General features: G+C 46.6%; 1 long non-coding RNA gene across 1 annotated transcript; it reads right to left on the reverse strand.

The window, feature by feature from the left end:
• Positions 1-40: 40 nt before the first annotated feature.
• On the reverse strand, positions 41-27,118 carry LOC109273432 (uncharacterized). The gene is made up of 4 exons (XR_002083045.2): positions 26,893-27,118; positions 15,688-15,839; positions 14,624-14,969; positions 41-188 (listed from the first exon to the last, which is right to left on the reverse strand). It is a non-coding gene; the product is annotated as an uncharacterized LOC109273432 (long non-coding RNA).
• Between the last annotated feature and the right edge of the window lie 262 nt (positions 27,119-27,380).

Genomic DNA, 27,380 nt, shown 5'->3' on the forward strand with positions numbered 1-27,380 from the left:
CAAGCCCACTCCAGAATGAAAGCTTTCCCCAGAACTGCTTGTCCTTCATTTGGGTGAGAAAAGCAAAAATCTGGGAACTTACTGTAATTGGGCCTCTGAGGGAGAAAAAGGGACCTTGGGGTGGCTGACAAGGCTGCACCTGGAGCACGTGGGTCCCATTCTTTTGGGGAACGATGCATTCTGTGTTCCTATAAAGCAAGGGAAGTCACATATTTCCAGCATCTAGAGGGACAGGCATAATTCTGGCCACTCTCAGTAATTCTGCGAGGCAGGCATTATTTTACAGATGAGAAAACTGAGGCTCAGAGGGGCTCTCACAGCTTGTAAGAGAGAGCACTGGAACTCTTTCACTGCTTCCCGCAGGAGATCCCACGACAGCCTCCTCCCCTGATGGAGTGGACAGAAAGGACCTCTTTGGGCAATGGAGCCCAGGAGATCCAGCAAGCCTCTGAGCCCTGCATTCTTCGTCTTCCTTTAAAGGGGTGATAATCCAGTTTGGTTTTAAGAGCTGTGCGATCTAGGGCCAGGACCAGCGGGGCCCAGTACAAAGTGAAAATGTGGGACCCCTTATTAAAAAAATTAAACATTTCAAAACAGCAGCAACAGAGCAGTAAGTCAAGCACAGGGCCCTTCCAAGCACGAGGGGCCGGTGTGACCCTATAAGACACATGTCCACAGAGCTAGCCTGCCTAGAGCAATAAGAGAAATAGGGAAATCATAACAACTTCCCTCTTTAGGGCAACTAATTTGAACCATACTCTTTCACTTTAAATATTTGATTTCTGTTAACCTTTCTGGGGTTTTCTCCCCCTGTGTGTTCTTTTATCTCTGCAATGAGGAGGTTGGACTAAACCAGCAGTTCTCAACCCTGGTTACACATTAGAAGCACCCGGGGACTTTTAAAAACTATCCAAAGCTGGCCCTACCCGGCAAAGATTCTAATTGAGTTGGGTTGCGGTGGGGCTTGGGCATACCACCAAACTCCCTCCTTGCTCTGAGTTTCTGGTTTGTTTGTTTTTTTCTTTTCTTTTCTAAGAAAAAAAAAAAATTTTTTTTTTACACTCATTTATTTTTGAGAGACAGAGAGAAACAGAGCGTGAGCAGGGGAGGGGCAGAGAGCAAGGGAGACACAGAATCCCAAGCAGGCTCCAGGCTCCTAGCCATCAGCACAGAGCCTGATGCGGGGCTCGAACCCATGAACCATGAGATCATGACCTGAGCTGAAGTCAGAGGCTCAACCGACTAAGCCACCCAGGCGCCCCCCCCCCTTTTTTTTTTTTGATGTTTTTATGTGTTTATTTATTTTGAGAGACACAAACAGCACAAGGGGCAGAGGGGCACAGAGAGAGGGAGATACAGACTCCGAAGCAGTCTCCATTCTCCCAGCTGTCCGCACAGGGCCCAACGTGGGGCTCTAACTCACAAAGTGTGAGATCATGACCTGAGCTGAAGTCGGATGCTTAACCGACCGAGCCACCCAGGGGCCCAGTGAAACTCTGGTTTCTCCTTGAGGGTGATGATGACACAAATGTCCTTACCCTCCTTTGAGAAAGGAGCTGAGGTGTCTGGACCCCTCCAGCTCCCGTTGGGCAGGGAATCTTGAGGTCACAGGTCTGGGGATTTTTACTGGCATTGACATACAGCGTATGTGTCCTTGGTGGGTCTGGATAAGGGGTGGGTCTTCCGAGGAGATTGTTTCTCTTCCACGCCAGGCATTTGTTCAACCAGAACATTCCTATTTAATCCCCAAAACCATGTGTACATCTCCATTTTAACAGTTCAGAAAAGTTAAGTAAGTTGCTGGATGTCACACAGCTCACTGAGTGGTTGCTCTACTTCCTGGAGGAGCAGGGCTGTGGCTCAGAGATGGGGTGGAGTGGGGAGCAGGAGTGCAGGCTGGGCGGTGATTGCCTCACCCCTGCCCTGTCCGCTCTCAGACCCCTCCTGACCTAAGGCCTGGGACCCTAATCTCTGGTTCCAACCTCACTCTGCTCCGACCCCAGCAGTGCTCCCTGGGAAACCAGCTCTGAGGGCCAGTGTGATTCCAGAGTCCTGTGGGCCTGGCCTTCTTTGTTGGCTGAGAAAGCCAAGCTGTGGCTGAAGCCAGTGAGGCATGGCCCAGGCCTGCCTTATCAGGACGGCACAGAGCTCAGAAACCCTTCACCTTGGGCCCTGTGACAATCGTTTGGAACACCAGGCCCACTCACCATGGGAGAAATGGAGGATGAAAGGAAGGTCCCCTGGCAGGCAGAAGCCCATGAAGAAATGAGGCCAAAGCGGTGGTTGTGGGGCCACTGCGCCAGCTGAAACTCCTTACAGAATCAAAGCCCTTCTCGGAAGTCATTTATACTACAAATTAAACAGGGTCTGCCACGTGAGGAGGCAGGTAGGCAGGGAAAGATCATGGCCTCAGGCTCTGCCCCAGGGCGGGGCTAGCTTCACCCTGAAAGAAGGGTCTCACATTCCCTCAGGACGCTTGGAGGGGCTTGTAGAGGCTCGGGAAAGTTGTGGGGTCCTCGTGGCAGGGCGGGAAGGAACGGAAGCCCCAGACAATTTGGGGGGGGGGGGGGTGGGCAGGACTGCAATCTCCCTAATGGACCCAGGGCCAGACCAGAGGATGGGGCGGAAGCTAATCTGGAAGCCCCACCCCCTAGGCGTCCACCCACCCCCTTCGGACAGGGGGCCCGAGGGCTCACAGCCCTGCGTTGGGCTAAGCCCATGAGGCCTGGACCAGCTAATTCGAGCCAGGAGGAAAGATTTCTATCACACTGTGGATCCCAGGACTGCGAAGTGGTTTGGGAGTGGAGGGCTGGGCAACCTGCTTTTAATTCATTCTTCAAAAAGCATAGGTCAGATGAAAAATAATTTTCTAAGATGAACCGTGATAGGGGATGAGACACAGTCCTGGACACAGATGGGGGTGATGTTTGCACAATAGTGCAAATGTACTTACTTAAGGCTGCTGAACTGTTTACTTTAAAATTGTTAAAACAGTAACTTTTATGTTATGCATATTTCACTACAATTAAAAAAGAAGAAGAAGAATATGATACTGTGGTTAGTTTAGAAAGCATGTCAGGCCAGTCTCATCTGAGGCTGAAGAGAGGTTTCCGCGCGCTCCAAGAGCACCTGTAGGCTGGGGCCACCCAGCTTTTGCGGGAGGCACTGTCTTCTCCTCAAGGGTCATCATGACCCACCCAAGAGGTTAGAAATGGCTTTTAAAGAGCCTGACAGATGTGCCTCTCTTTCCACTCTTTCTGGCTATCATTAGGTCCATGAGATGGGATTTTCTCTCTCCAGTAATATTTGGGGATGAATGTGAGGAACAAGCCAGTAAATCAGGTTCTGGCTCAGGAAGCATTTTTTGCCACCATGTTTTAGGACTGATGAACCATTTTACAAAATCACAGCTGATGTGAGTGTGTGGAGTTTGTAGTGGAGAATGTAGGCTTCCAACCTCAGAGAGCCAGATAGTGACCCAGAGGAGAAGGCACCCTGGGCAGAGATCCCATAATGCTCCCTGTCGGGGTCCATGGCACTGTGCTAGGAGCCCAAAGGGATCCAGGTAAGAAGCGACTTCCTTACCTGTAGTGTATCTTTTTTTTTCTTTTTTAAGAGAGACAGAGAGCACACACACACACACACACACACACACACACACACACACGTGTGTGTGTGTGTGTGTGTGTGTGTGTGTGTAGGGGAGGGGCAGAGAGAGAATCTTAAGCAGGCTCCATGTCCAGCACAGAGCCTGGATTCAGGGCTCCATCTCCTGACCGTGAGATCATGACCTGAGCCCAAATCAAGAGTAGGATGCTTAACTGACTGAGCCACCCAGGTGCCCCATTGCCTGGAGTGTATCTTAAAAATTCACAGGAGTGGATGATACTATGTTTTTATTAAAAACATACAATGTCATTTTGACAACCCATATACTGAAACTAGAATGATATGGAAAATTAACTCAGTCCCCACATAAGGATGACATCAAATTTGTGAAGTGTTCCAGATTCTTTTAGCAGTAGATAGCTGAAAAGTAAAATTAAAATAAAATCCAATTTACGATAAAGACAAAAAACCAGAAAATACCTAAGAATAAGTTTAACAAAAGATGTGCAAGACTTACACAATGAAAACTACAAAACATTCCTAAGGTAAATGTTTAAAGGATGTAAGCATAGGGAGAGACATACCATGTTCATGGATTAGAAGATTCAATATTGTTAATTCTCAATTGGTTTATAGATTTAATTCATAAATCATAATCTCCATAGGTTTGTTTATAGAAATTAACATGCTAATTCTAAAATTTATGCAGAACTCAACACCCAAAAAACAAATAATCCAGTGAAGAAATGGGCAAAAGACAAGAATAGACACTTCTCCAAAGACGACATCCAGATGGCCAACTGACACATGAAAAAATGCTCAACATCACTCATCATCAGGGAAATACAAATCAAAATGAGATACCACCTTACACCTGTCAGAATGGCTAACATTAACAACTCAGGAAACAACAGATGTTGGCGAGGATGCAGAGAAAGAGGATCTCTTTTGCACTGCTGGTGGCAATGCAAACTGGTGCAGCCACTCTGGAAAACAGGATGGAGATTCCTCAAAAAACTGAAAATAGAACTACCCTATGACCCAGCAATTGCACTACTAGACATTTATCCAAGGGATACAGATGTGCTCTTTCGAAGGGACACATGCACCCCCATGTTTGTAGCAGCACTATCGACAATAGCCAAAGTATGGAAAGAGCCCAAATGTCCATCAATAGATGAATGGATAAAGAAGATGTGGTATATATATACAATGGAGTATTACTCAGCAATCAAAAAGAATGAAATCTTGCCATTTGCAACTACATGGATGGACCTGGAGGGTATTATGCTAAGTGAAATTAGTCAGAGAAAGACAAAAATCCTATGACTTCACTCATATGAGGACTTTAAGAGACAAAACAGATGAACATAAGGGAAGGGAAACAAAAATAATATAAAAACAGGGAGGGGGACAAAACAGAAGAGACTCATAAATACGGAGAATAAACAGAGCATTACTGGAGGGGTTGTGGGAGGGGGGATGGGCTAAATGGGTAAGGGGCACTAAGGAATCTACTCCTAAAATCATTGTTGCACTATATGCTAACTAATTTGAATGTAAATTTTAAAAAATTAAAAGTAAAATTAAGAATAAATAAAATAAAACTTATGCAGACATGCAAAGGATCTAGAATATCCAAAGCAATCTTGAAAAAGAAGTTAGAATACTTACATTACCTTACTTCAAGACTTAATATAAAATTACAGTAATCAACATAGTGTGGTACCATTATAAGGATCAAGCAATGCATCAAGGACAGAAGAGAGAGCTGAAAATAGACCCACACTTATTTAGTCATTTGGTTTTGGCAATGGTGCCAAAGCCAATCCAAGGGGGAGAGGAAAATATTTTTAATAAATGGGGCTGAAAAACTGGATATCTATATAGAAAAAAATAGCCTTAATTCCTACTTCACACCATACACAAAAAGTAATTAAAGATGGATCATAGATGTAAACATAAAAGGTAAAACCATAAGCTCTTAGAAGAAAACAGAGGTGGGGTACCTGGGTGCTTCAGTGGGTTAAGCATCCAACTCTTGATTTCTTTGGCTCAGGTCATGATCTCATGGTTTGTGGGATCAAGCCCTGTGTTGGGTTCTGTGCTGACAGCGTGGAACCTGCTCAAGATTCTCTGTCTCCCTCTGCCCCTCTCCCCTGCTTGTTCTCTCTCCTTCACTCTCTCTCTCAAAATAAATAAATAAACATTTTAAAAAGAAGAAGAAGAAGAAAACAGAGGAGAATATCTTTGTGGCTAAGAGTAGCAAATGTTTCTTAGGACACAGAAAGCAATAACCATAAGTTAAAAAACTGATAAATAAGACTTTATCAATAGTTTAAGCTCTCAAAGACCTCATTTAAAAATGAATGGGCAAGGGGCGTCTGGCTGGTTCAGTCAGTGAAGCATGTGACTTTTGACCTTGGTGTTGTTAGTTCAAGCCCCACACAGGGTATAGAGATTACTTTAAAAAAATAATAATGAAATAAAATCTTTAAAAAAAAAAAATGATGGGGCACCTGGGTGGCTCAGTTGGTAAGCATCTGGCTCTTCAGCTCAGGTCATGATCTCACAGTTCATGAGTTCGAGCCCCACATCAGAGTCTGCATGGACAGCAAGGAGCCTGCTTGGGATTCTCTCTCTCCCCCTCTCTCTCTGCCCCTCCCCTGCTCGTGCGTTCTGTTCCTCTCTCCCAAAATAAATAAACAAACTTTTTAAAAACCCAAATAGGCAAGCTATAGACTGGAGGAAACATCAGCAAACCATGTCTGAAAAGAACTGGTATCCAGGATGAGTAAAGAATTTCTACAACTCAATAAATAAAAAGGCAAACCACCCCGGTGAAAAACTGGCAAGAGATTTGAACAGATGGCTCATAAAAGATGATAGATGACTGGGGGCGCCTGGGTGGCGCAGTCGGTTAAGCGTCCGACTTCAGCCAGGTCACGATCTCGCGGTCCGTGAGTTCGAGCCCCGCGTCAGGCTCTGGGCTGATGGCTCGGAGCCTGGAGCCTGTTTCCGATTCTGTGTCTCCCTCTCTCTCTGCCCCTCCCCCGTTCATGCTCTGTCTCTCTCTGTCCCAAAAATAAATAAAAAATGTTGAAAAAAAAATTAAAAAAAAAAAAAAAAGATGATAGATGACTGGATAACAAGCACATGAAAAAGACAATATCATTAATAATCAGGGCAGTGCAAATTAAAATATTACAACATACGCAACAGAATTTAAACAGCTGACCCCCACCAAAGGCTAACGAGGATAAAGAGCAGCCAGAACTCTCCTATATTGTTAGTGGGAATGTAAAATAATACAACCACTTTGGAAAAGGCCAGTTCTTTTCTTTATTTATTTTTTAATGAGATGATATCACCTTCCTCACCTTCCACATTGAGCTATTTCCAAAATTAAATAAAGCAAGTAAAGCACCTGACACATAGTAAGTAGTAAGTAAATAAATAAAGTAATAAATAAATAAAGTAATAAAGTAATAAATAAATAAATAAAGTAATAAATAAATAAATAAAGCGTGTAAAGCACCTGACACATCAAGAAATGATGAAAAGGCCAATTCTTTTAAAATTAATTATACACCGGGGTGCCTGGGTTACTCAGTTGGTTAAGCATCTCTTTTTTTTTTTTTTTTTTTTTTTAGTTCTTTGAGAGACACAAAGAGCGAGTTGGGGAGGTGCAGAGAGAGAGAGAGAGAGAGAGAGAGAGAGAGAATCCCAAGTAGGCTCCATGTGGCCAGCACAGAGCCCAGTGTGGGGCTCAAACCCACGAAGCTGTGAGATCATGACCTGCGCCGAAATCAAGAGTTGGATGCTTAACCCACTGAGCCACACAGGCGCCCTCAAGCTCTGACTTGATTTCAGTTCAGGTCATAATCTTGCAGTTTGTGGAATCAAGCCCCGTATCAAGCACTGTGCTGACAACGTGGAGCCTGCTTGGGATTTTCTCGCTCCCCCTCTCTCTCTGCTTCTCCCCTACTCGTGCACGCACATACTCTTGCTCTCTCAAAATAAATATTTTTTAAAAAACTAATTATACGCCAGCCCTACGACCCAACAATTCCACTTCTAGGTATTGACCTGATAGGATGTATATGTCTACAAAAAAATATGTGTAAGAATGTTCATAGCAGCTTTTCCCTAAGAGCCAAAAAACTGGAAACAGCCCAGACATCCATCAAAAGGAAAATGGGTAACGGGGCTGGATTCATACGATGGAATATTATTCCTAGTAAAAAAAAAAGAACAGGGAGCCTGGGTGGCTTAGTTGGTTGAGCATCTGACTTTGGCTCAGGTTGTGATCTCACAGTTCATAGGACATCAGGCTCGCTGCTGTCAGCGCAGAGCCTGCTTTGGATCTTCTGTTCCCTTCTCTCTCTGCCCCTCCTGGCTTGCACTCTCTCTCTCACAAAAATAAATTTTAAAACTTAAAAAAAAAAAAAAAAGAACAAACTATTGGTACATGCAACAACATAAGTGACTCAACATCATTATGTTTAGTGACATAAACTTTGAACAAAAGAGTATATTCTGTATGATTCAATTTATATAAAGTTCCAGAACAGGTAAAACTAACCTAGGGTAGAACCAATCAGAACAGTGTTGTTCTCCGAGAGGTTGGGGGCAGGTATCAATAGGGAAGGGACATGAGGAAACTTTCTGGGGTGATGGTAGGGTTCTACATCTTGATAGAGGTTGGGGTGCACAGGTTTATGTATTTGTCAGAATTTGGCAGCTGTATACTTAAGGGTCTGTATCTCATTGCTTATAGATTTCACTTCAAAAAACTATAAACAAATACTGAGCTCTAGTTAACGATAAACATACTGAAGTAGCTAGGGGGAAGTTACCGGCGTCTGCAATTTACTTTGAGATGCACAAAAAATAAAACGTATTGATGGATGGATAGACAGAGAGACATATGATAAAGCAAATATAGTAAACTACTAATAGTAGAAATTGGGCGGTGGGTATAGGGATATTTTCACTGTGAAAATAATTATGTTTGAAATGTTTCATTTAAAATGTGGAAAACAGGGGCGCCTGGGTGGCTTAGTCGGTTGAGTATCCGCCTTCAGCTCAAGTCATGACCTTATCGTTCATGAGTTCAAGCTCCACATCGGGACTTCCACTGTGAATGCAGAACCGGACAGATCCCTCAGCATTCCCCAAGTGGAGACACAGAGGTGACCCAAGGCCTGGAGCCCCAGCATCCCCCAACAGGCACAGCGCAGAGGCTGACTTTGGTTTGGAGCTGGAGGTCCTTGCCTGGCCAAAGCCTTTTATCCCAGCCCCTAGGGGGAGTAAAGGGAAGAGGTGGGTTGGGGTCTGCTGAGCCAGTGCTGGGGAGCTGAGCATCAGGGCATCAGGCCAAGGGGATCCTCCCAGGTCACTATGGCACCTCCCTGCCTTCTGGCCCGCTGGCTTTTACTGCCAAGTTGGGTGATGGGTTAACTCTCAGTTAACCTGAGAGTGCAGAGACCAGAACTGGCAGGGCTTGGGATGGGGATAGGGCTGGCTGGGAAAAGGAGGTCTTCACAGGCAGGACCAGATGAGGAAAAGACAAAGAGGACTTGACTTCTTTCAGCTGAGGGCCAGTGGTGGCCTGCCCTGGTCAGCCCATCCTGCCCACCCCACCCTGCGATTAATGTGGCAACTGTGAATCGTCAAGATGACAGGGAATCAGCACTGATGAATAGGTGTGCTAAGCCCCCACAGGTACCTACAGGCCTGGTGTCCTTGCCTCTGAGCATCTCTGACCTTGTGGGCATGGTCCTGGGCCACCCCCCCTTACTTGTTAGTCTATTCTTTGAGTATCTTTGTGTGTTTATCCTGATTTCTTTTCTTAAAAAAAAAAAAAATCTGTTATTAAAAAGTAATACGTGCTTATCATAGAAAATGTAGACAAATTAAATAAATTGAAATAATCACCCAGAGATGACCTCTATTAAGCCTGTGATGTGGTTTCTGACCATGTTTATTTCCCAATGGGTATAGAGCCAATTTTAAAAAAAAAAAATTAGATTATAACATGTGTGCTATTTTGTAGACTGTCTTTTCCACTTAGCAGTATATCATGGGGGTCTTTCCTGGTCATGAAATACAAGGAAATAATGATCATTTTCAAGAGCTGCCTAGCATCCCAGTAACACGGATGTGTGCTAAGTTGTTTGATCTCCTCTAGATGGACATTTAGATTCTTAAAATATTTTGCTATTATACACAGTACTGTGATTACAAACATCCTTGGACACAAGTCTGCCCTTGTCCGTGATCTTTTTGTTCGTGAATTCTTTGATGTGAAATTATTCTCTTAGATGGAAGGTAAAATCTTTGTTTTAAAGTTTCAAAATCTTTGTTGGCTTTTTTTTGCTAAATGAAATGGACATCTGATGTGCTCCCCTGTTCAGAATTCTTTCCCCCCGTCTTCTAATAATAGGCTTCTGTTTTTCCTGTAGGGAGCCAGGCTTCCCCCACTCCTCTACTTGAGGCAGCCAGAATACTCTCTTAACCCTGGCTGCAGTGTTCAGTTCAGAGATGGGCATAAGATCCAGAGAGAATTAATCAAAGTATTCCCTGAGACTCTATATAAACTACTGTCACAGGGGGCTCTTTCTCTCCCTTTTGGATCAGAAGTCACAAAGATAGAGCCCCTGAATCCAGCTATGCCTGAAGCCTTCCCTCCCTCGGTCTTCCCGGTTAATTGAGTCAGTGAACATCCTTTGTGTGTTTGTTTAAGCTAGTTTTGCCTGGGTTGCTGTCACTTATAAGTGAGGGAGTCCAGAATAATACTGGAAAGTGATACAAATTTATATTCTCAATAGCATGAGATGAAAATGCCAATTTCCAAGGCCCTCCTCCTTGCCACCCAGTTAACAGTATATCATGGAGGTCTTGCCGTGTCACGATTAGGGGCTTGAAGCAGTCAGCTATTCTGAAATGCTCTGGGTCGTGAAGGTGCGGGAGGGACACAGTATAATCCTAAAGTAGTGGGACCAAACGTGGGAGGTGACAAGGCAAACCTAGATTGTGAGAAAATCATTCCCCAGAATTCTGCATGAAACCAGGAAACGCACAGGCTCCAGTGAGCATAGTAGTCAATGGACAGGTGGGTCCTGCACAGACATGTGTTAGGTTTAAAAACCAATGGTCCACCAATAAGGGCAACAACCACATGCACGGATGTTTGATTGCTTGCGTCTTATAGCATAAAACTGCAGAAACTTAAGAGCTAAGGTGGCAAACTAGCATGCCATGGGCTGTATCCAGCTGAGCTACATGGTTTGTGTAACTTGCAGAATGCCTTTAAAGTATTTGAAAAAAGGAACCTAAGCTCTTGCAGAAATGGTTCATCTCAGGGCTGGAGCAGGAAGAGTTCCCTTGGGGAACATGGGACATCAAGGTGTGCCTGGAGGGGAAGAGTGACCAAAGGCAGCAGAGATACATCAAAAACCACACAGAAACCATCCTCAAGGGCTCCCACTGGCCAAGACGGAACAATTTGAGCATCAAAAAAGAATAAAGTCTATGAGAGGAGCCTGGGTGGCTCAGTCAGTGAAGCATCTGACTTCAGCTCAGGTCACGATCTCATGGTTCATGAGTTCAAGCCCCGCATCGGGCTCTCTGCTGTCAGTGCAGAGCCTGCTTCAGAGGCTTCCTCTGTCTCCCTGTCTCTCTGCCCCTCCCCTGCTTGTGCTCTCTTGCTCTCTCGCTCTCAAAAATAAATAAAAACATTTAAAAATGTTTTATAAATAAATTTTTTAAAGAATAAAGCAGCGGCGACTGGGAGGCTCAGTCGGTTGAGCGCCCAACTTCGGCTCAGGTCATGATCTCACGGTTATGGGTTTGAGCCCCGCGTCAGGCTCTGTGCTGACAGCTCGGAGCCTGGAGCCTGCTTTGGATTCTGTGTCTCCCGCTCTCTGCCCCTTCACCAGCTCACACTCTGTCTCTCTCTTTCTCTCAAAAATAAATAAACATTAAAAAAAATTAAAAAGAAAAAAAAAAAAGACTAAAGGCTGTAACTGATGATACAATATCGAATACGTAAAAATCCAGCAGCCAGAATAGTGAATACTTCAAAAAGGAAAAGAACACTTTGTCGTTACAGTGGTCCCTTCTGATCTGCAGTTTCAATTACCCCCAGTCAGGTGCGGCCTGGAAGCAGAGGGTCCTTTTTCTGGCATATCGTCAGAAGGTCAGTAATGGCCTGACGCTTGTCACAGTGCTTACGTCATTCACCTCCCTTCGTCTCCTCACGTAGGCATTTTATCACCTCACAGCCTCGCGAGAAGAGTGAGTCCAGAACAGTCAGATGTTTTGCGAGAGAGACCACATCCACATGAGTCTTAATATAGCATAATGTTACAGCTGTTCTATCTTGTTATTATTGTCATTAACCTCTTACTGGGCCTAGGTTATAAATTAAACTGTGTCATAGGTATGTATGTACAGGAAAAAAACATAGCATCTATGGGGTTCAGTGCTATATGTGGTTTCAGACATCCACTGGGGGTCTTGGAACATGCTCCCCATGGATAAGGGGGGACTACTCTATTGGCCAAAGCTGTTGCACCAACTCTTTACTCCGAGAGTTGGTAATTAAAGCCAAAACATTATTTTTTTTTTTCTGCCATCCAGAAAGAACAAGTAGACCCAGTTTCAGGCAGCCCCAGTTGATGACGCAAGAAAGCTCTTCGTCATAGACCAATGCAAGCTAATAAATGTCAAAGAAAGAGCCTTAGAAAAACACCCTCTTGCAATCCCTAATGAAGTAATTGATTCGGGCAGGGGGTATCAAGGGATGCTAAAACCATTTGGTAAAATGCTCCTGGGGGGCAATGATGATCTAAGGAAGAAAACGCAAAGCTACAAGACAGGGAATGATCTCAACCCAGTCTCTCATCTAACGTCTGTACTAATAGGACAGCGTCCTGTGCCTTCTGAGGTCCTGGATTAGGCAGTCAGCACCACCCGGGGTACATCCTTGACAAAACGTTAACATCGATGTAATCAAGCCTTTAGCTCTAACTTCCAGTTTGCAGGGAATACAGAGGATAAGGGAACAAGTTAAGGGACATCACAAGGAAACAACCAGACCTATCTAGATAAATAGGACAGTCAACAAGACACTGGTCTGAGTTCCTCAAATCAGTGTCAGTTGAAACACACACAAAAAATAACAAAACAGGGGCGCCTGGGTGGCTTAGTCGGTTAAGCGTCCAACTTTGGCTCAGGTTATGATCTCATGGTTTGTGAGTTCGAGCCCCACGTTGGGCTCTCTGCTGTCAGCTCAGAGCCCACTTTGGATCTTCTGTCTCCTCCTCTCTGTGCCCCTCCCCGCCCACGCTCTCCCTCTCTCTCTCTCTCTCAAAAATAAATAAACATTAAAAAAGCAACAAAACGAACAGACCAGTGGGAATCTCTTCTAGATTAAAGATACTTAAGACACATAACCACCAAATCCAATTTTTGGTCCTCTGTTGGATTCTGGTTTGAACAATCCATCTAAAGCATCGTCTTTGGGGTAGTGAAAGAAATACGAATGAAGACAGAGTATCTGTTAATTTTCTTTTCTTTTCTAAGTGGGCTCCACACCCAGTGTGCAGCGTGGGGCCCAACGTGGGGCTTGAACTCACGACCCCAAGATCAAAACCTGAGTTAAGGGGCGCCTGGGTGGCTCAGTCGGTTAAGCGTCCGACTTCAGCTCAGGTCACGATCTCACGGTCTGTGGGTTCGAGCCCCGCGTCGGGCTCTGGGCTGATGGCGCAGAGCCTGGAGCCTGCTTCCGATTCTGTGTCTCCCTCTCTCTCTGCCCCTTCCCCGTTCATGCTCTGTCTCTCTCTGTCTCAAAAATAAATAAACGTTAAAAAAAAAATTAAAAAAAAACAAAACAAAACCTGAGTTAAAATCAAGAGTAGGACACTAACTGAGCCACCCAGTTGCCCTGGTGTTTGTTAATTTTCTTAGGTATTGTTAAGTAGCTACTACTTTGGAAAAGTAGCATCTACTTTTGAAGAGATGCCTATTGAAATGTTTAAGGATAAAATATTTTATTAGCTTCTCTGATTTTGTTACTTTAAAATACTGAAGCAGAAGAAAAGTAGATAAAATGTGGCAAAATGTTAAATCTGAGTGATGAGTGTATTTGGATGTGGGTGTTCATCATACTATCACTCTGTTTCTCTTTATGTTTGGAGTTTTTAATATAATGAAAATGTTTAACAGATCAAGAATATTTGACCAATTATTACCAAATCTGGGTATTTCACATCAAGAAATCCACAGAGATCTGGCCACTGGGTCCATATTTCCAGATGGAAACATCTGGGCAGGGACTGCTCCTTCAGTTCCTCTGTCCTCCACATGCCCTTCTCTCTGCTCACTTCCTCCACTAATTTACCTGCCTGGCCCTTGAAGACATTTGTGTTTGCCTTCAAAGACCCAACCATGGGGCGCCTGGGTGGCTCAGTCCGTTAAGCGTCTGACTCTTGTCTTCGACTCAGGCCATGATCTCACGGTACCTGAGTTCAATCCCTGCATCCGTCTCTGCACTGAGAGTTGGCTGACAGTGTGGAGCCTGTTTGGGATATATTCTCATTCTCTTTCTCTCTCTCTCTCTCTCTCTCTCTCTCTCTCTCTCTCTCTCAAAATAAATAAACTTAAAAAAACCCCAAGACCCAACCAAACATACGAGCAACAATTAAGCCATTACCTCTGAGTTACACAGAGAATGAAGGCTCCTGGTAAGGACTCAGGACCAGCTTTAGGAGCGGCAGAGTGAGTATCTGAGGACCCAGGCAGGGGGTCAGGGCCCAGGGGACTTTCTCAAGGCAGTGCGGTTGGCGCCCGAGGGGGTGGGGGGGATGTCTTAATCATGTGATGTGAGATCACTGATTACGTGTGAACATTTATCATTCTACTTGCCCACCCACACACACTTTTCTTATTTGGGGATGCCTCTACCTTTCGAGTTTATGTCTCCCTAAAGCAGAAACCAGAAACGTACCTTCCCAGCTTCCTTTGCAGTAGGGGCATAGACGTGTGACTGGTGTCCACCGATCACAAGTTGGGAAGTGAGGGCCAGTTTGGGGGGAGGGTGTCAGAAGCCCCCACTGCCCTAGGCAGCAACAGCCCTGCAAGCAGCCACACGTGGCCCACACTCCATCGGGATGGCAGTGACGTCTCCTCACAGCAGCTCTGCCTTGTCCCAGCTCTCCAACCTGGCCTGGCATCCTCACAGCGATTCTCAGGGGCTCCCGAAAGGCTTTTCTGTTCACACTCGCCACAGCGGGGTCTGTTGTTTGCAGCTAAGAGCTCAGAGTAATTTACCACCTGATCTCCCCATCCTGTGCCTAAAGAGCGAAGGAGACAACGTTGCTGGGATGCAGTCAGAGCCCTTTGCGCCCATGTCCTCCACTTCTCCAAGCCCCAGTCGTGCGGGGAGTCAGTCCCTACTGAGACGCGAAGCCCCAGGGTGCTGGGGTGACACCAGCAGGACAGATGCTGAGGGAGAGAATCACTGTTCCACTGGCGATGTCTGTAAAAAGAGCAGTGTCTTGTCTACGTTGGCAATTTACTTCGTGTTTCTTGGCACAGAGGAGTCAGTCTCCTTAATCAGATCATACAAATGAGAGCTGGACTTCTGCCAAGCCAGCCCAGCAGATTTTCCCTGGGGCCTGTTTGAAATTTAAGAGTGTCCTGTGATGAATACTTCTTTCCGGGGCTCGTGAAACTCAACGGATAGTTATCACCTTGGCCCGAGGACCCCATGAGCCTGGGATCCCCAAGATTCCTAGAGACCAAGTGCGGTAGATATGAGCGGGGAAAAGGGGGAAGTAAAAGAAAAGAAAGCCGCACCCATAAATTCAGAATATTGAGCAAGAGACACCCAAATCAATTAGCCCAATGATGTATAGCAGCCAGGTCTAAACACCGTGCTGTGACTCAGCTCTGTCGGTGCCATTGTGGGGATGAAACCCATGCACGTCCCGGGCTCCAGCCATCCACCCAGGGTCCCTCTCAGCACACGGTGGAAGGGAGGGGAAGACTTCCACTGGATTTTCCACTCACCCAGCCCAAACTCGTCCTTAGCCACCTGGGTCCACCCATCTTCCTGCCTTTCTCTGGGACTTGAATCAGGAACATAGTTCTCCAGACCCATGTGGCCACAATCCAGAAGCCAGCCATACTGAAACTCAGGTGACATCATGGAGTGACTTACACTGCAAATAACAATAAATAATAGCCAGCATTTTGACAACGTCCACTGTGTACCACACACCGTTCTAAGAGCCGCAAGTCAAACCTTGCTTTAATGTTTTATCGATTGTCTAGACAAAGTGTTGGGAAAATGTTAAGCATTCAGATTAAACTTATAAGTGTGTTATGCCTGTGGTCATTTCACTGTGAATAGTGCACACACGCGCACACACACACACACACACACACAAGCCTGGGGAACTATTCTTCCACTATTCAAAAACAATGATCTGGGGCACCTGGGTGACTCATTCAGTTGCACATCTGGTTCTTGGTTTCAGCTCAGGTCATGATCTCACGGTTTTGTGAGTTCAAGCCCCATGTCGGGCTCTGTGCTCACAGTGTGGAGCCTGCTTAGAATTCTCTCTCCCTCTCTCTCTCTGTCTCTCTCTCTCCCTTTCTCTGCCCCTACCCCACTCACACCATCTCTGTCTCTCTCAAAATAAACAAACTTAAAAAATAATAGTAACCTGATTTAGCAAAGAAGTAGCTTATGCTGTTGATTAATGAGTGAAATTCCAACATGTCTTTGTTTTCTTTCATCTTCCTCCTTTACATAAACCAGAAAAGTGTCCACCAACATTCACGTTAGATCTAGAGTGAACCACAACCATAGGCTGGCAATGGATAGGAGGGTTTAGCATAAACCATCGTAAGTGTTTTGTGTGAATCAATTGTTTGTGTCGAATTTACAGTAAAGAGTATGTCTTTTTTTTTTTTAACTTTTTTTTAATGTTTATTTTTGAGAGAGACAGAGACAGAATGAGAGTGGGTTAGGGGCAGAGAGAGAGGGAGACACAGAATCCGAAGCAGGCTCCAGGCTCTGAGCTGTCAGCACAGAGCCCGACATGGGGCTCGAACTCACAAGCTGTGAGATCATGACCTGAGCCAAAGTCAAACGCTCAACCGACTGAGCCACCTAGGTGCCCTAGTATGTCTTTTTTTTTAATGTTTATTTATTTTTGAGAGAGAGACAGACAGACAGACAGACAGAACATGAGCAGGGGAGGAGTAGAGAGAGAGACACGCAGAATTTAAAGCAGGCTCCAGGCTCTGAGCTGTCCACACAGAGCCCGACATGGGGCTCAAACCCGTGAACCCTGAGATCATGACCTGAGCCAAAGCTGGATGCTTAACTGACTGAGCCACCCAAGCACACCTTATTATTATTTTTTTTATAAATGATGTGCTATACAATCTTTGAATCAGTAAAATTTGTGTACATATGTGTGCATACATTTTCCCTACATCCTCTGGTGGACCCCTAAGATTTATCTTCTCATCTCTCACCGGGGGGCAGCAAAGCACAAGCTCAAGGTCTCCCGTGTCCTGCACGAAACCTCAGCATGCCAGCTGGCTTTGGAGCTCCTTAACTCCAGTCTGGGAGTCTGTGGATTGCTCAGTTTTGTGTCAATTCAGTGATTCGTTTAAGAGGATATTTTGTTTAATATTGTATTCAGCATTCGGTTTTTAGGTTTCTCACTGGGAGATTCACTCAGGTATCTAGTCTACTATGTTGCCCTTTTCCATTGACACACGGGCACAGGGGGAAGCAGGCTTTGCTTGTTTGTGCTATGTGTCCACTCCACAAGGATGCAGACTCAGCCATCACAGTACATGCAGCAAATTAATGGATGGCACCTGATTACTGGGCCATTTCCTGTCTTCTCCTGAAACGTCTTTGGAATCAGGGTGTGAGGTTTGGGATAGCTACGTCGTTCTGTGGTGGTTTCATTTTGCAAATGGTACAGGTGGCTTTGGCTTGGGTGTGAGTTATTATTGTTGCCATCACCGTTATCAACATCCTCATCATCCCCATCACCATTATAATCACCACCATCTTGGTTCTCCTCCTGTCCCATGCAGTTTGGGAAGAGCCACATTCCATGCAAGGGGAGCCATTCCTTTTAACTGGCATCCTTGGCTGACCGGTAGCAGCTGGGCCCCTGTTTTGTCTGCTTGGGCTGCCAGGACAAAATGCCACAAGCTGAATGGGTTAAACAATAGACATTCATTTCTCATGGTTCTGGGGATTGCAAGTCCAAGATCAAAGTGCTGACCAGGGGCGCCTGGCTGGCCTAGTGGGTTAAGTGTCCGACTTTTGATTTCTGCTCAGGTCATGGTCTCACGGTTCATGACTTTGAACCCCGTGTGGGACTCTGTGTCGGTGGTACAGAGCCTGCTTGGGATTCTCTCTCTCCCTCTTTCTGCCCCTCCTCCACTCATACACACACACCCTCTCAAAATAAATAAATAAGCATTTTAAAACAAAACAAAACAAAAACCCCACAAAGTGCCAGCCAGTTTGGTTCCTGGTGCAAGCCTTTCTGATTTGCAGAAGGTCACCTTCTCACTATGCCCTCATGTGGCAGAGAGAGAAAGAGAACTCTCTGATGTCTCCTCTTAAAAGGACACTGGTCCTATAGGATCAGGGTGCCACCCTTATGACCCCATTCAACCTAACTCCAAATGCAGCCCCACTCAAAGTTAGGGCATCAACATTTGAGTCTTGGGGGGACACAAGTCAGTCTATAGCCATCCCTCTGACCAGGAGGCCCAGCATCAGCTATAGAGTGGGACAGACCCAAGTTCAAAGCCCAGCTCTGCTACTAACTTTGTAAATAAAACATTTCACCTTTCGGCCCCTCCGTTCTCTATTCTGGGAAGTAGAAATAAGAAGTCTCATTTCAGAGCATTGTGATGATTAGTACATTAGCAAAAGTGTAGAAGGTAGCTTGCACAATGCCTGGCAGACGGCAGGGGCTCAACATATACTTTTCTGGATGATGCCACTCAAAGTGTGGTCCTCGGACCAGGAGCATTGCCTGAGGTCATGACAGAAAGGCCTGAGGAGTGCCAGGCCCCGTCCCAGTCCTGACAAATCAGAATCCCTGTCTTCACGGCATTCCCAGTGATGGGACACGCATTGATGTTCCAGAGGCACGTTGAGAATGCGGTGGTATAATTCAGGGAGGCTCGGGGAGGGAGCCGGGGCCAGGCAGCCTTGTGATTGCCCTTGGCCAGTGAGGGGCCCCAAGGAATGCTGGACTGGTCACCAGCGGTTACAGAAGGCGTGTCCTGGGCCAGTTCCTCTCCCGTCTGAGCTCCTAGCTGACAGAATCTGCTGTTTCTCATCTCTGGGTCTCCACGCTCGATACTCTCTTCCTGGCCCTTTTCTGCCAAGCTCCTTTCTACTTATCCCTGAAAACTTGGCTCGAAGGCCACCTTCACCCAGAAGCTGTCTCTGCCCTCCCCCCATTATCTGGTCCCTTCCAGCCTTTTCACCCCATGCTTGTGCAGTGGCCACTCGCAAGGCTCCCAGGGATGTGGAAAAGTCCAGACAGTTGTCAGTTAGGAGGCTGAACTTGGGATTGAACGCCTGCCTCTGTCACTTCCCAGCTCTGTGACTTTGAATGAGTCTCCGAATTTCGAGGAGCTTCACCTTCTTCATGAGTGAAATGGAGACACGGTTCCTCTGAGAGTTAAATAAGATAAAGGGCGTACGGCAGGCAAGACTTTGCAGCTGCAACCAGGTGCCCGAGAAACATTGCCCTTCCTCATTTGCTTGAAATCAGCTTAAGTCTGACTCCAATAGACCAGAGGGGCCTTCAGTTTCAGTCCTTACCGGGGCCTCCTTCCTCCCCAACGCCCCCCCACCCACCCCCACTGCCCTCTCTGCTCACACAGTGATCTTGGCAACTTTCATGACTTGTGGAGGACGGGGGAAGGGCACTAGATCCTGAGTCCCATGCTGAACGGCACAGATTGGCATGCTTAAGCATGTAGGCTAGTGTAGTGTGGTTAAGAGGGAGGCTCTGGGGTGGGTCCCACCCCCACCACACATCAGCTGTGTGACTATGAGAAATTGGCTTAACCTCTCTGATCCTGATTCTCTCAAAATCCTCACAAGGGCCAGGGATTGTTAGCCCCATTTCACAGGAAGGCAAACTGGCTCAGAGAGGCCCAGGTCATGTGGTTGAAAGTGCTGGCACCTGGGTGGCTCAGTCGGTTACGTGTCTGACTTCAGCTCAGGTCATGATCTCGCCATTTGTGGGTTCGAGCCCCGCGTCGGGCTCTGTGCTGACCTCTCAGAGCCTGGAGCCTGCTTTGGATTCTGTGTCTCCCTCTCTCTCTGCCCTTCTCATGTTCATGCTCTGTTTCTGTCTCTCAATAATAAATAAACATTAAAAAAAAATTTTTTTTAAAGTGCTGGCAGAGGCACCTGGGTGGCTCAGTCAGTTAAGCGTCCAACTCTTGATCTCTGCTCAGGTCATGATCTCACGGTTCATGCAATCTTGGGCCCCATGTCAGGCTCCGAGCTGACAGAGCAGAGCCTGCTTGGGATTCTCACTCTCTCTGCTCCTCCCCTGCTCACACACTCTCTGTCTCAAAATAAAAATAAATAAACTCAAAAACACATTAAAAAAAAAAAGTGTTGGCAGGGGCACCTGGGTGGCTCAGTCGGTTAAGCACCTGACTCTTGGTTCCAGCTCAGGTCATAATCTGATGGTTTGTGAGTTTCAGCCCCGCATCGGACTCTGTGCTGACAGTGCAGAGCCTGCTTGGGATTCTCTGTCTCCTCTCACTCTACCCCTCCCCTACTCATGCTCACTTGCTCTCTCTCTCTCTCTCTCTCTCTACCTCTTTCAAAGTGAATAAATAGGGGTGCCTGGGTGGCTCAGTCGCTTAAGCCTCCAACTTCCACTCAGGTCATGATCTTGTAGTTTGTGGGTTCAAGCCCCGCGTCGGGCTCCGTGCTGACAGCTCGGAGCCTGGAGCCTGCTTCAGATTCTGTATCTCCCTCTCTCTGCCCCTCCCCTGCTCATGCTCTGTCTCTCTCTGTCTCTCAAAAATAAATAAATGTAAAAAAAATAAAAATAAAAAAAGTGAATAAATAAACATTAAAAAAACAAAAAACATTGGCAGATTCAGGATTTGAATCCCCATGTGTGTGATTCCAAACACTGCCTCTGATTTTACATACAGCAAGCTGTTGCCCCTCCCAGACTTACCATCTTGTAGCCTCACGGTGGTGTCCTGCCCCCTGTTAGCCCGGGGCCCCTGCAATGGGTAGGGGGCTATTTATTTGCAGGCCCTTGCCCCATGCTCCCTCCTCCCCTCCACCCTCTCTCGTCTTCCTCCATCCCAACCCCCAGTGCCCACCCCGTGTATGTGGCTGGGAACAGGCTAGCTGTTCCTTAGGCGTTAGTCTCAGCTGGCTGCCTCTCCTCCCCCTCAGATCTCCCTTATCTTGGGCCATCAGAATCTCTCCTGCCTTGCCCCCCAAGCCAAGGTCACCTCCAGAGGGTTGGCTTGCTCACTACACAAGCTCCCTTCTGCCTGGAAATGGGGGATGGTTTTAAAGAGCCAGCTCCTTTCCTTTCCGGAGTCCTCTAGTTTCCATGTCAGGGGACCATGATGTGAAGAGGGGAAAGGATAGCAGGCCTCAAACTAGAATTTTGTTCCACGCTTTGAACCTCGCTCATTGTATAACCCTGGACTGGTCACGTCGTCTTTCTGGGCCCCAATTTCCTCAACTGGGAAGAATGTGGCTGGACCAGACACTTCTCCAAGATCTTTTCCTTCTAGGAGTGTGACTAAATCTGTGCCCTGCATGGCTTAGTGAGTTTGTGACAGGTATGTATGTATATATATATATATATATATATATATAATACATTATAATAATTATAATACATTATATATGTATATATAATATACATATTTTTTCTTTAATTAGGAACACTGGCAAGCCTGTGTCTTAGGATGAAGTCTCACAGACTGTTCAGCCCAGAGCAGGGGAAGAGAAAACCAATACCCAGGGGCCAGGAAGGAGCAGAGGCCGAAGCAGGCAGGGGGGGACAAGAATCCCAGGGCTCAACTTTGGCCTGGGACCAGAATCAGAGACGGAGGTCTTGAAAGTGGGGTGCCTGAGTTCTATTCCAGAGCAATTAATCAGAACTTCTGGGGGTTGACCTGGGTATTCGTGGGTTTTTTGTTTGTTTTTGTTTTTTAAAGAGACTCCCCAGGTAAGTCAGCTGTGCCATGAAAGCCAAGAACCATTGTTTGGGAGCACTGGTCCTCAGACTGGAGCCCACCTCTGCATCCCTGGAAGAACTTATAACACACAACCTGCAGTTTCTGACTCAGCAGGTCTGGGATGGAGCCTGCGTGAGTCTCCGATTGCTGCATTGTTTTAAATGAGGTAGACACACAATGTTAGTTTCCAGTGTACAACATAGTGAGTCGCTCCCCACATTTTGCCGTGCTCCCTGCAGGTATAGCTACCGTTTCTCTGACTTATTTCTCTTAGCCTAATGCTCTCCAGGTCCATCCTCTTACGGCTTTAGCAAATCACCCCAAATTTAATGGCTCACACAGCACAAATTTGTTACCTTACAGTGCTGGAGGTCAGGAGTTCGAAATGGGTCTCGGTGGGCTGAAATCAAGGGGCCGACAGGGCTGCATTCCCTCCGGAGGCTCCGGAGGAGGCCGGCTCCGTCACCTGTCCCAGCTTCTGGAGCCCACCTGCCTTCCTGGGCTTGCGGCCTCTCCCTCCACCTTCCTGCCCTCCATTATCACATCTCCCGCCCTGACCCTAGCACACCTGCCTCCCCATTTCACTTACCATGAACCTCTTGACTGTCCTGGGCCCACTCAAATTACCCAGGATAATCTCCCCAGGTCAAGATCCTTAATTTAATCAGCATGAGAGCCCACGTGAAGTAACATTTTCACAGACTCTGGGGGGCCGTGGGGGGGCCGCCGAAGCCAAGGGCACACTCTACACACTGCATGTTAGCTAACTTGACAATAAATTGCATTTGAACCCTTTAAAAAAAATAACAATAGGGGCGCCTGGGTGGCTCAGTCGGTTAAGCCTCCGACTTCGGCTCAGGTCGTGATCTCGCGGTCCGTGAGTTCGAGCCCCGCGTCGGGCTCTGTGCTGACCGCTCAGAGCCTGGAGCCTGCTTCTGATTCTGTCTCTCCCTCTCTCTCTGACCCTCCCCCCATTCATGCTCTGTCTCTCTCTGTCTCAAAAATAAATAAACGTTAAAAAAAAATAACAATAATGTGAGCCAGGATTCTGGATACCACAGAGCCCAATAATTTGCATTTCTCTTTTTAATGTTTATTTATTTTGAGAGAGAGAGAGGGCACAAGTAGGGGAGAGCGAGGGAAAGAGAGAATCCCAAGCAGGCTCCGTGCCATCAGCACAGAGCCTGATGCCATGAACCGTGAGATCATGACCCGAGCTGAAACCGAGAGTCAGATGCTCAACTGACTGAGCCACCCAGGTGCCCACAAGCTTACAGGTGAGGCTGCTGCTGCTGGTCTGGGAACCGTGCTTTGAGAACCACCACTTTGGAGTTTACAGGGAATGAGATCCAAATGAGGTCAAGCTGTCCCGAGAAGAGGGTGTCTAGGGAGGGGTAGAGATGGGTAAGGAGGGTTTTGGCTGACACTGGGGGAGACGATTTCTCTTCTGCTGTTCCTATCCCGAGTCCAGGAAAGCCTCCAGGAAACGCATAAAAAGACATTCTAAGTAAGATCGGTGTTTCCTTTGGGTGTGACCACGGGGACCCACCCCAAAGCGGGAGCAAGTAGGCTCAGCCAATTTAAGTCATAGGTGGGAGAGAAGTTTTCGAAATCTTTCTTCACATGCCAGAGATGCTGCATATGGGCCCCCATGGGACGGAGCCATGTGTAGATTGTAGCCCAAAGGCATCACTCTGTCCAGGTGGCACTCAGAAGTGTCACCTCCCTACAGACTGATACCTTTAGGACCTACAGCCTGGAGCGCTCCCATCCCTTCTCTGATCCTATGGCACTGTAACCTCCCCCTAAATCTCTTCTTCTTTCCCTTCTCTTCCCTTCATTTCGCCCCCTACCAAGTCCTGTCCAACCTCCAGGAAAGACTTTCTTCTGGGACACTTCACAAAGTCCCTTCCAGGTTTGACCATGTCCCCCAGTTGTCCAACCTTTTCCCTGACAACTGAGACGAGGGCTCATTTCATTATTGTTTGTTTGTTTTTTACTTATTTGTATTAGGTCTGGGTTCAGAAAGGTCTTGAATCAGACCCCCCCTCCCCCTGCCCTGTGACCCACATCTCCCGTGCATGAACTGCCCAGCTAAAAGGGGGCTGTCTGATCCAAACTCTTCAATTCAGCCAGAGAAAACGTGCCAAGGTCCCCAGTTTGTCAGCAGCAGGACAAAAGTTTGTGTTCCTGACTCCTGGACCAGTGCTCTTTTAGAATCATCTTCCTTTCGTTCTGGGGATCAAACCTGAACTATCGCTAGGGTGACCCTAGCTATCACCCAAAACAGAGTGAGAGGGGGCATTATTAATAATTACACCAGGACAGCAGGTGTAAACAGGACTGCCCTGGGCAAATGGGACACATGATCATTCTAGCATGACATCTGAATGCCACCCACTTGCCCACCAGGAAAGCTTCTCTGTAGCCTTATGACTAAAGAGACCATGAGAACTCGTTCTCACTCTCCACACCCAGTGAGGGGCCGGAGGACCAAGCAAGCAGCCTTTGAGGGTCTGGCCTTCCCAGAGATTTTCAGGGTGCTCCACAGGTGACCTGCCTAACCCACCCAGAGCTGTATATGCATAAACAGAGGCCCCATTTTACGGTCCCTGCCTAGCAGAGGGTAAGTGCCCTGCCAAGCCCAGTAGAACTCTGATTTCTGGTGCTTCCCTCTAGGTCATACCCACTGAATCAAAGCTCCATGTTGTAGAGTTTGAGTCTGCTAGAGCCACTTTATTTATATATATTTTTAAAATTTTTTTTATGTTTATTTTTGAGGAGAAAGAGACAGAGCATGAGCAGGGGAGGGGCAGAAAAAGAGGGAGACACAGAATCCAAAGCAGGCTCCAGGCTCTGAGCTGTCAGCACAGACCCCGATGCAGGGCTCGAACTCACAAACCGTGAGATCACGACCTGAGCCAAAGTTGGATGCTTAACCGACTGAGCCACCCAGGCACCCCCAAGGACTTCTATTTTTTTAATATTATTATATGTTTCATGTTTGAACAGGCAGCACATTCACTGGAAAAGTATTAAAGGCACACAGTGAAAGTCTTCCTCCCACGGACCTCCCCTCTCTTACTTCTCAGTCCTCACCTCCACTCTCAACACTCTTCTTAGTAGTGACTTGTTATTTGTAATTCTTTTGCTATTCTAGTTCCACTGCCTTTCCAAATAACTCTAAAATGAGCTTGTCAGGGGACGAGCCTGGGTGGCTCAGTCAGTTAAGTGTCTGACTCTTGATTTTTTTTTTTTAATTTTTTTTTTAACGTTTTTATTTATTTTTGAGACAGGGAGAGACAGAGCATGAACGGGGGAGGGTCAGAGAGAGGGAGACACAGAATCTGAAACAGGCTCCAGGCTCTGAACTGTCAGCACAGAGCCCGACGCGGGGCTCGAACTCACGGACCGCGAGATCATGACCTGAGCCGAAGTCGGACACTTCACCGACTGAGCCACCCAGGCGCCCCTGACTCTTGATTTTAGTCAGGTCATGATCTCAGTTTATGAGTTCGAGCCCCCATGGCCGGGGGCTCTGGGCTGACAGTGCACAGCCTGCTTGGGATTGTCTCTCTCCCTCTCTCTCTGCCCCTCCCCCACTTGCACTCTCTGTCTCTCTCTCAAAATAAATAAATAAACTTAAAAAAAAAACCCTATAGTTCCCTTTTTTTAAAAAAAAAAAGATCGGCTTGTCAGTTTCTACAAAAAAAAAATGCTGATGGAATTTTTGGCATTGAATCTACAGATCCATGCAGGGAGAATTTTATTAAGCCCAGATTCCAAAACACGAACATGGTCTATCTCCCCGTGTTTTGGGCTTTCTTTGGTTTCTTTCACCAGTGTGTTGTAGTTTTCAGCATACATATCTTGCACATATTTTGTTAGATTTCTACCGAAGTATTTCATGTTTTCTGTTGCTACTGTAAATGATGTTTTCAATTTTTATCAATTTCCTCTTGTTTATTGCTAATATATAGAAATAAATTTGAGTTTTGTTTATTGACCTTGCATCCCGTGACCCTGCTAAAACTCACTTATTAGTTAACATGTATTAGTTAACACATAATAACACTAATGTTTTAATATTAGTTACAATTGCCATTCCTGAGCCATTCCTGAGCCATTCCTGCATATTCCCCCCCCTTTTTTTTTTTTGCTCTAGTGTGTATTACTCTGTAGCACTTTATAATTTATCTACTTTGTTTAATGTTTGTCCTCCCCAACCCATATCATTAGAAGGTAAGATTCGGAAGAGCAGAGATTTTTGTGTTTTACTCACTGATACCTTTCTTTCTTTTTTTTTTTAATTTTTCTATGTTTTATTTTTTATATTTGAGAGAGAGAGAGAGAACGAGTAGGGGAGGGGCAGAGAGACAGAGACAGAATCCGAAGCAGGCTCCAGGCTCTGAGCCGTCAGCACAGAGCCTGACGTGGGGCTCGAACTCACACACCGTGAGATCATGACCTGAGCCGAAGTCAGACGCTTCACCGACTGAGCCACCCAGGCGCCCCCTCACTGGCTTATTTCTTAGTGCATAGGAAGCACTGAGTACATAGCACTTAATTCACACCATTTGATTGAACAAATCAGTGAGTAGTGGCCTCCTACAGAATAAGTGGGCCACATTGAGAGAGAAAATTCTTCTTGCCACCTAACGTATCCCCTGAGGTGTGGGGGATCAGAGAGAAGATTCCATCCTCAGCAGACCAGGTCGGTTAGACAAGGTGACCTTTAAGCTCTTTTCCAGCCTCCTGAAAACAACTGTGAAACTTGCCTGAGTTCCAGAACGGGAGTACAAACACCGTGTGCCTGACCGGTGTGGGGGGCAGGTGTGTGCTGTGCGGTGTAGCACAGGGAGGGCCGGGTGACTCTGGACGAGGCAGGAGATTCCAACAAGTTGGTCTGTCTGAGAGAAGCATCTTCCCATTTTCTGGGCGTGCGCCACACAGAACCAGCGCCCAGGAACTGCTTACCCACAGCGGCTGCTCAGGACCACAGAAGCGGGGAGAAGGCTGGCTCTTAGGGACCCCGCGTGCCCTCTTTACTGAAGGCGTGAGCGTCTCCTTTGCTTCTCCACGAAGCCTGTCAGGAGGGGAAGAAGTGGGTGGGTCCTGTTCACTGCTCCTTCTCCCCTCCAGAGCCTCCCTCGGTGCCTGAACAGTAAGGGATCCCTAGCACCCTGGTGGCTCAGTAGGTGAGGCATCCAACTTTGGCTCAGGTCATGATCTCACAGTTTGTGAGTTTGAGCCCCACGTCAGGCTCTGTGCTGACACCTCAGAGCCTGGAGCATGCTTCAGATTCTGTCTCCCTCTCTCTTGGCCCCTCCCGCACTCGCTCTCTCTCTCTCTCTCAGAAGTAAATAAACATTAAAAAAAATTTTTAATTAAAAATTATATTTTGGGAAAAAAATAAAAATTATATCTTGGGGCTCCTGAGTGACTCAGTCCATTGAGCATCCGAC

The sequence above is a fragment of the Panthera pardus genome, unplaced genomic scaffold (assembly GCF_024362965.1).
Source record: "Panthera pardus isolate Hobbes unplaced genomic scaffold, ASM2436296v1 HiC_scaffold_23, whole genome shotgun sequence".
In the NCBI taxonomy this organism is placed as follows: Eukaryota; Metazoa; Chordata; class Mammalia; order Carnivora; family Felidae; genus Panthera; species Panthera pardus.